The following is an 8,264-nucleotide window of genomic DNA, read 5'->3' as shown; positions in this document are numbered from 1 at the left end:
CGATGGCATTTAATTAAGAATCGGTGAATGATAGATGTCTTTATTCACCGGTAATCCTTGACAGGGTCTACATTCCGCAGTGAATTTCCCGTTTCACTCGACCTCTGTCACGGCACACGACCGCTGTAGGCAAATGACGATCGATTCGATTATCACAATGTTTTCCAGTGTTTTTCTTTTTTCTTTCTTTTTTTTTAGGAATATTTTCTTAATAAAGAGATTTTCTTTAATAATAAGATATAAATAGATATATTTTATTCCTGGACTTCCTAATTGTGCGTACAGGATGAAAATATTATTGAAGTTTATTAAAAATCTGTAATCACAACGAACTTTTAATATTTTTTTCAATCCGTCACAACGTAAATCATTTCTATTTATTTTAAAATTTTCTATAATTATAAATCATTGATGTAAAGTATATGAAACTGGTGACCTCTCGAAAATCCTAAATTCATCACATCTAACAAACAAAGATGATGATTTGATGATTTTTCACTACTATTAATATATATATATATATATATATATTTCAATCGACATATTATAAGATTGGATACATTACACGTTTATGTTACGTGACCCTACGTGAGCCTACATCGCGCATTGCAAGTGACTTTTAAAAGTGCATCTCGCGTTGGATGTGTTCGTGATTCGTGGCCGGAGACGACCAGTTCTACGTTGACCTTTCGATAATGTCGTCGAAGTCACCGGCACAGTGGCGGCAGATGCAACGGTAATAACGATCGTGCGTTTCATCTGTCTACGTGGCGTCTTCTCCACCAGCCTGTTTTAGATTCGTGTAGACGAGCAAAACGACACCGTTTCGATATTGTGATGATAATTTTTCGCTTTTCTAAGAGGATTACAAGATCCGTTACATCGTTATGAATAGAGATGAAGTGTGTAAGTAGGTTAGGATATAAACAAAATTTTTTACAGATATTTGGAAAGAGGGAATTGTGGTTTTAATTTTTTTCAAGACTGGTATAATGATACAGAGGTAATTTTTTTTATGGATTGCTCGGTTATTTTTGTAATATTCTATTTTAAAAATTGCGATAAGAATAGAATAATTTATAAGTAAATTCATTTTTTTAAAATTAAATGATTTCTTTGAACAATTTTTAAATAAATTGCTAGTTTCTTGTAAATTCTAATGATATCCAATTTTGAAAATTATAAAAATAAAAATAAGATCAATATCCAATAATTTTATTACATTCTTTTCGAGATTGGTATAATATTCAAACAATTTAAAGAAAAATAAATAAAAGAAATTTCTACGATATATTCAATTATAGGACATTGTATAATGTAAACACGACTTCAATATTAATATGCAATTCTTGATCAATTTACTCTTTGCGTTTTTGTTGTTTTTCTCGAAATGACGATAGCTTATCAATCTTAAGTCCCGTTAGAATACGACGTCAATGACGATCGAAAGTAAATAACCTATTGCCGGAAGGAAATTGCGTAACTATTTCTCCAGTATGCCCGAACGTTAGAAAGTTTCGAATATCTGGTATCGCGACTCGTTTCAAAAAGTTACCATTCAACTGCATCACTCGTGATACGATCAGATGTTTTGATTATTATAGCGACACTTTGTAATTCCGACAAGAATTTTGCCTTCTGTCATTGTTATTTTTATCATTTCTTACAATTGCATTATTCGACGCGAGAAGAGTTTTAGCGACAATCGTCAGTTTTTATATTTTTAGAAAAAAATATGAATTCCTTGGCCAACATTGACATACAAAACGTGTTGTAACTACGTGTCAGTTTACAATAATAGAATTTATAAAATATTTGCAGAAAAAAATGAATATAGAATTTAATTAAGTATTTTACTCAAAAAGATTTGCATCCAACGGTACAATTACGGAACTATTAAACTTTAAATGTTTTCTAGCATATAACAAAAAGTAATAATTGCAAAAAATGTAAAACAAGTTTCTATATTTTTAAACGCTCGTTAACGTCTCACGTTAATGCTAAATATAACATTTTGCTGGAAAAAAAAATTAATGAGAACACTTACTTTTATCTTAAACAAAACATGGCAAATATGAATAACAAAAATGTTAACTGCATCTTAAAATATCCTTTTCTTAAAATCTTAATGGTCAAAGTTTTTAAACTTTACGTTAATTCGAATAGGTTTTTAGAACACATCTATCTCTTTCATAATTGGTCAGCACAATAATCCACTCTATAAATAGGTTAGTTTGTGGTCTTGATGCAAGATACCACTACATACTGCAAAATGTTAGACACGATGTCTGTTATCTGGTGAATAACGCGAGTGGAGAGCATCAACAACGCTCTTGTGTCGCAAAACGGAAAGTTATTGCGAAACGAGGAAACGATTATAGAAATGCAACGCGGCAAAAGTGTATTATTTCTTATTATGTTGCGCAAAACTGTAACAGAACAGACTTGGTTGTGTGTCGTGAGTTCTATCGTCAAGCATTTCCCCAAGGAAATGTACGTCTGCATGATTCGCGCTGAGAATAAGTCGTAATTGTACTTCATTTAACTCGCGAGTTGTTGAGTTGAAAGGGACGTGTAATTGTGTTCATCCTTCTTCACCACGTAAACTGAAAATATTTTAAACGTGACAGTTTGTCTTGCGAGACACGATGGAAAAGTTGACGATATTGTTCGTTGCTTGCTAGCTTGTTTAGTTTCGCCTTCGTCCGCTGTTGATCATTACTCGAACAACTAGAGGTTTAGGTTAGGTTCGAAATGAATGCGTGATTTTTTTCAAATAGACAATAAAACGTTAATTAATCGTTAATTTGCATACGTGTTACATAAGATATATAATTTAAAAAATAACCGTAAAATTATGGAAGAGTAATTTCATCTTGTTATTTGAAAAGAAAGTTTGTTGCTAGGTGTAATTGAACATACAAACCAATGGCAAATTAATTATGTATTGTCTTCCTGGTTGTGTAACAAAATTTTTTAGTATTTAATAATTACTATAATTATAAAAGAAAATAATAATTGAGAATAATATACTGAAGTAAAAAAATAGTTCGTTATTACTTATAATTTTATTATTACTATATTACATGCCGTTAAATTCTTTCATAGAGAACAGAATTTGATGAACATGTAAAAATGTATGTTTAGAAATTTCCATTGCTATTCCATTCATATTATAAATTACCGTGTATTACAAATCCGAGTAATTAATTCGCAGAATTTATTATCGACATTAATCAAAATCTACCGTTATTACTTGGAAGTTGCGTGTCTGAGGTAAGTTTTTGCAGAAACTCATTAGTACATCGTGTTATCGTTGAAACTTGAGTGCGTAATATAAATTAGTTATTGTCGAGGTATTATAATTTTCAGGAATTTTTTAGTTTTACTTATTTCCAAACATCTTTTCTTATCTAATTCTAGAATGGCGAGTGGCAAGGATATGATCTTGTTTACGATTCCTACGAGCATTTTGTGTTTCTCGAGTAACGCGCGATAACAACGAGAATAAAACGAAACGTTGCTCAAATGGGGAGGAAGAGGAAAAGACTTTCTCCGAGTGAGAAGATCCTTATTCGCTTTCCCTGATGTATCTGTCCATGTTTCTGCAAAGGTTCGCTGTAAGGGCAACAATGTTGAGATACATAATCATTATTATATCTCTCTCTAAAACAAAAATATCTAAAACAAGAATATTTTCAAATTTTTATTTGAAAAAAATTACAAAAAAATCATAAGAAATCATACATTATAGTAAGTATATCGAAAATATTAAATAAATTTCGATATTTTTAACAATATTATTCTTATATAAATTTCATTTTTCGAAGAAAATGTAGAATCAAAAAAATAAAAGTATTTTATTACAAAAAATTACACTTTTTTAAAAATAATAGAATATCTAAAAAAAAATTTATTTTCTAACAGAGAAGATATCATTATCATTTATCATTTTCTATAGCATACGAGTACTTAAGTATTTCACATCGTTAAGATCGATATCATCGAACGATATGCGTCCTGCAACGCCTACCTGATGCTCCATTATGTATATCAATGTTAAGGTCGTCTCATCCCCAGTTGCCGCGTAACGAAACGTAATGGAAATTGGTGATCATCAACCCGCAATGTGGGTCAAGTTGATGTCCGGTTTCGTGAAACTGGAATACGAGCACCATGTCAAAGCTACATCGAAAAGTAGAATCATGCATCGGACACATGAAACACCTTTCTTTCCCTTTCAAAATATGAAGGAAATGATCGTGAAACACTCTCTAGCCCGACAGCAACGAGAAAACGAATATTTCTTGTTGTGTTTGGCGTGTCTTTCAACGCCAGAACAAATCAACACGTCAGGTTACATAACAACTATTCACCATATCGTGAAAAATATGCTCGATAGGTATATATGGAAGACTTTCACAGATGCTTTATCGCGGTGAACGGACAGGTTTGTATAGCCGATTTGAAAGAGGAGATTACCATTTGAGACGTTATCCGTTGCGATAAGATCGAGCGTATTTCGTATTTGAATTTACCGCCATTTTTAAATGACTTCACGAGTACGTCTGAGAGTTGAACAGATCGTTTTTTGAGATGAAATGGAATGAAAATCAAGAATGATGAAATTATATTTTATATTAGTTTTGATTTTCGATAGTTAAAAATTGACGAAAGTACCTCTGTGCGCGAGCAAGCCGCCATATTGGATTTGATTACTAACCTCTACAATATCCGAATCGGATCTCCGTTTTGTCACTTTCGAGAAAATTACAAAATAATGTTTAAAGAATTACAATAAAATATCGATTATACGAATTCTATCTGAATTTTATCCAATTATTCGAATATACGATAAATATATATTCAAATTAGTATATTTGAAAATGTTTATATTCTAGGAAACGCATTCTTGGAACAGTATTTAAAAACGATTAATTTCTTTTGCAATGCATTTTTCTTACGAGGTACGTATATTCTTTTTACGTCCATTATTAGAAAATTATTTAATTTCTAATTAATTTTACGTATTATCATTTTTACATGCAATTATTTACGTAACTCAATTTTTTTTTTTTTTCTTCAAGAAATTGAACGTTAAATCACGTATCCAAATAATAAAAATTAAGTCTTACAAAGAGTTAATCGGCTTCTGATTTAACCTTAAATCACGATTTGCCAATGATTTAGCCGATTTTGCTCGCCCAAAAATAAAGGAATAAAAGCATTCGGACCGGTCTACCGATACACGAAGGTAGGATCGATGACGATCGAAGGCACTTTCCATGAAATTCCTCGAGTCGCCTCCCGCCAGGTTTCATCATCGTACAACGAAAGAAATCGAAAACTATCCGCGTCGATGCATTCTTCCAGGTATCCAGATACACACGAGTATTTTTACACGGTCGAGAGGATATTCGAAAAGAGCGGTATTGTGCTCGAGAGCGAAAGTCATCGGTGATATTCACACGTGTCTTAGATTCCGGTTCTTGGCTGTCCTTAACATTGAACGGGCTGGTCGTGTCCGACCTTACGTCGGAGAGGATGTTTTGCAACTTCGAGATTTCACTTTGATACCCTGCATTCTTGCTGGCCACTGGAATCGTGTCCATCGCTTTAATCAGAGGAGATATCCTCTATAGAAATGGATTGATGATTAAAAAATGACGTTGCTTTCGTCGATAATATAATTGAGACACGATTGATTATGGAGAGAAAATGAAAAAAAATGTGAAGCTAATTTGAATACTGGATTTTGCATATTGCTTGCACGAAAGATATCATTTATTTAATTTATTTTATTTGGTAATTATTTTAATATCATCTTTATCTATATATATCTATATATATGTATATATATGTATATATAATATTATATATATATATCTATTCTCTATATATAATATAGAGAAGACATTAAAGTCTTCAATCAGACATGATATAAAATAGGAAAAAGTTATAATAAAGCAAATCAAATATGTTTATAAAATTTGATGCAAATATCAATAAATTCATTAAATAATTCCACGTTAAATTCAATATTATACAAATACTTTTCAATATATATATATATATTTTTCAGCCAAGGTGAAAAATCATCCAAAGATAGAACTCGAAAGTGTGAAAACCATGAAATAAGATTTATTCTCTTGACCAAACCATTTCGAAATTTGAACGAGAAATGATCTCGCCACCTTAATTCGTTCATTTTCTCGCACCGTGACCCGCGTTCCAATTTACCGGCAGAAAATGAATCGTGAAAGGGAAAGAGGATCGCCTAATTAAAATCACGGCAACGTGCACGCCTTCGTTTCCGTATCGTGGAAACACGAATTTAAGGAGGCGTAGATTCGATGACGCGATTGGAATAGAAAGCGGGCTGGGAGACAAGCCCGCGATACATCAACGTGCAACGTGATGTTAGGAAGGGACGTGTGTATAAAAAAAAATCGGCGCCATATCGAGCGAGAAGAGTCTGTTACGATCGAAAAGAGTGTATTCCGTTTCTACGATTCGGATTCGCTTTTACAAAATTGACTTTCTCTGGGGCCACGGGTGTGTCCCCCAAACCTATCGACGTGATCGAGATCGTTATTGACGATCCGGATTGTCCACGGATCTGGGATTGAATTGGTAAGTTTTTTTCTTTTATGGGTTTACAATCGATTTCTAGAAAGAGAGACTTGTTACTGTTCTAATTTTTTTCTATCTTTTTATTCTAGGTAATTGTATCACTGTTGCTTGAAAAAAAGTTAATTACGTGATGTAGGTACAACATTATTTAATTTATTCGTAAGAATAGGTTTATCTTAAATTATTCCTATTGTTTTAATTGTTTGTATGTTTCATATTGTAATTATTCGTGTTACAATTGATTTTGATTAAAAGGAATATTTAATTAAATATGTTTTCATTTCGTATTACAATTGATTAATTATATAGATACAAAATTATTTATTTGTCTGTTAGATTATTATAAAAGCGTGAGTTCATTTTGTGTTTTAGATTATTGTTATTTTTCTATATTGTTTGTATTTTGTATCAAAATTATACACATTGCCATTGAGTTTGTTTAATATATTTATTCATTTTATTAAATGGGCGTGTTTTATGTGAAAATAGAATTTAGTACAATTGTATGCAGAATTACACATTTGTATGTACATAACGCGCGAATGTAAATGTACGTTTATGTATGAATATACATAAGTGACTCGTTCGTCAAATCTTGTCATGTTGTATCAACAAGATCTCGAAAGGAGAATGCTTGTTTCCTTTCTAGAAGAAATATTCACAATTTTATATGTGCTATTTGTCTATCTGATTTTTGAAACACAGCAGTGAAAACGTGTCGCCCAAGAGACAGTTTTTCCAGACAGCAGAAAAAAGTTCCTCGTTGTTACTCCATAGTTTGAAAATAGAGTGAATACCAAATTCACGCAACAATATATTTAACCACAAACTCAAACCAGTTGAAAATCGATAAAAAAATTAATGCAAAAAATTGCATTCTTCACAATCTGTCTCTGCCATTCAAATCAATTCTAAAATAACAAATATTTTTATATATATATATATATATATATATATATATATAAAGCTTTGATAACAAATTTTTCTCATTATCATCGCTTCTGAATGAGAATACAGCTTAATCTTTGTGTTCTATCTATCCCAAAAATTTTTATTCCATCGATTGGACCACTCGAGCTAGGAAAATAATAAAAGTTCCGAGGTAAAATTTGCGAGAGTTTCGAATTCGTAAAATTCGTAAAAATCAGATTCCTATTTTTATCTATACGGATCTGACATCGATATTTTTTTTATACGAAAAGATCAAGATTGTGCAAAAAAAAATAATATTAAACTCAATCTATGAATAAAAGGATAGCCATGTACGCTATGGTATTGACATAGGCTTTAAGAATCGATGACGCACAAGGCGAGACTGGACGAGAAGCTACTCACGCATCGAGCCAACGTTCGTTACATATGCTACCTAGAACCCGAACATGGAGAAAGTTAAACTCGAATCCGGCATCGGCCACGGTGTAAATGCCCATTCGTGAAGGTGTGCGGCCTTTTAACGTTAAATCATCGCCCATGATCCATCGAAGGAATCCTTCGACATTCTCGCTGGAACCTTTCGTGAGCTCGAAGAGCTCGAAAAAAACTCTCGAGACTGAGATCGATCTCCTTTGGAAAATTTCGCGATGATTTTTTAAAAATTCCACGAACAATCTCTCTCTCTCTCTCTCTCTCTC

The 8,264-nt window shown here is 32.1% G+C and overlaps 1 long non-coding RNA gene across 2 annotated transcripts; it reads left to right on the top strand.

Moving 5' to 3' along the window:
* The first annotated feature begins 2,147 nt into the window (after positions 1-2,147).
* LOC122717075 lies at positions 2,148-6,626 on the top strand. 2 transcript variants are annotated; one of them, XR_006347141.1, is made up of 7 exons: positions 2,148-3,276; positions 3,424-3,753; positions 3,962-4,450; positions 4,902-4,967; positions 5,088-5,254; positions 5,374-5,805; positions 6,083-6,626. It is a non-coding gene; the product is annotated as an uncharacterized LOC122717075 (long non-coding RNA). The 2 variants fall into 2 exon arrangements; XR_006347140.1 differs by having other exon boundaries at positions 5,088-5,805.
* The last annotated feature ends 1,638 nt before the right edge of the window (positions 6,627-8,264 follow it).

The sequence above is a fragment of the Apis laboriosa genome, unplaced genomic scaffold, assembly GCF_014066325.1.
Source record: "Apis laboriosa isolate Shangri-la unplaced genomic scaffold, ASM1406632v1 scaffold4_cov146, whole genome shotgun sequence".
Taxonomy (NCBI): domain Eukaryota; kingdom Metazoa; phylum Arthropoda; class Insecta; order Hymenoptera; family Apidae; genus Apis; species Apis laboriosa.
The sequence above is the reverse complement of the archived record's forward strand: the minus strand, read 5'-3'. Positions and strand labels throughout refer to the sequence as shown.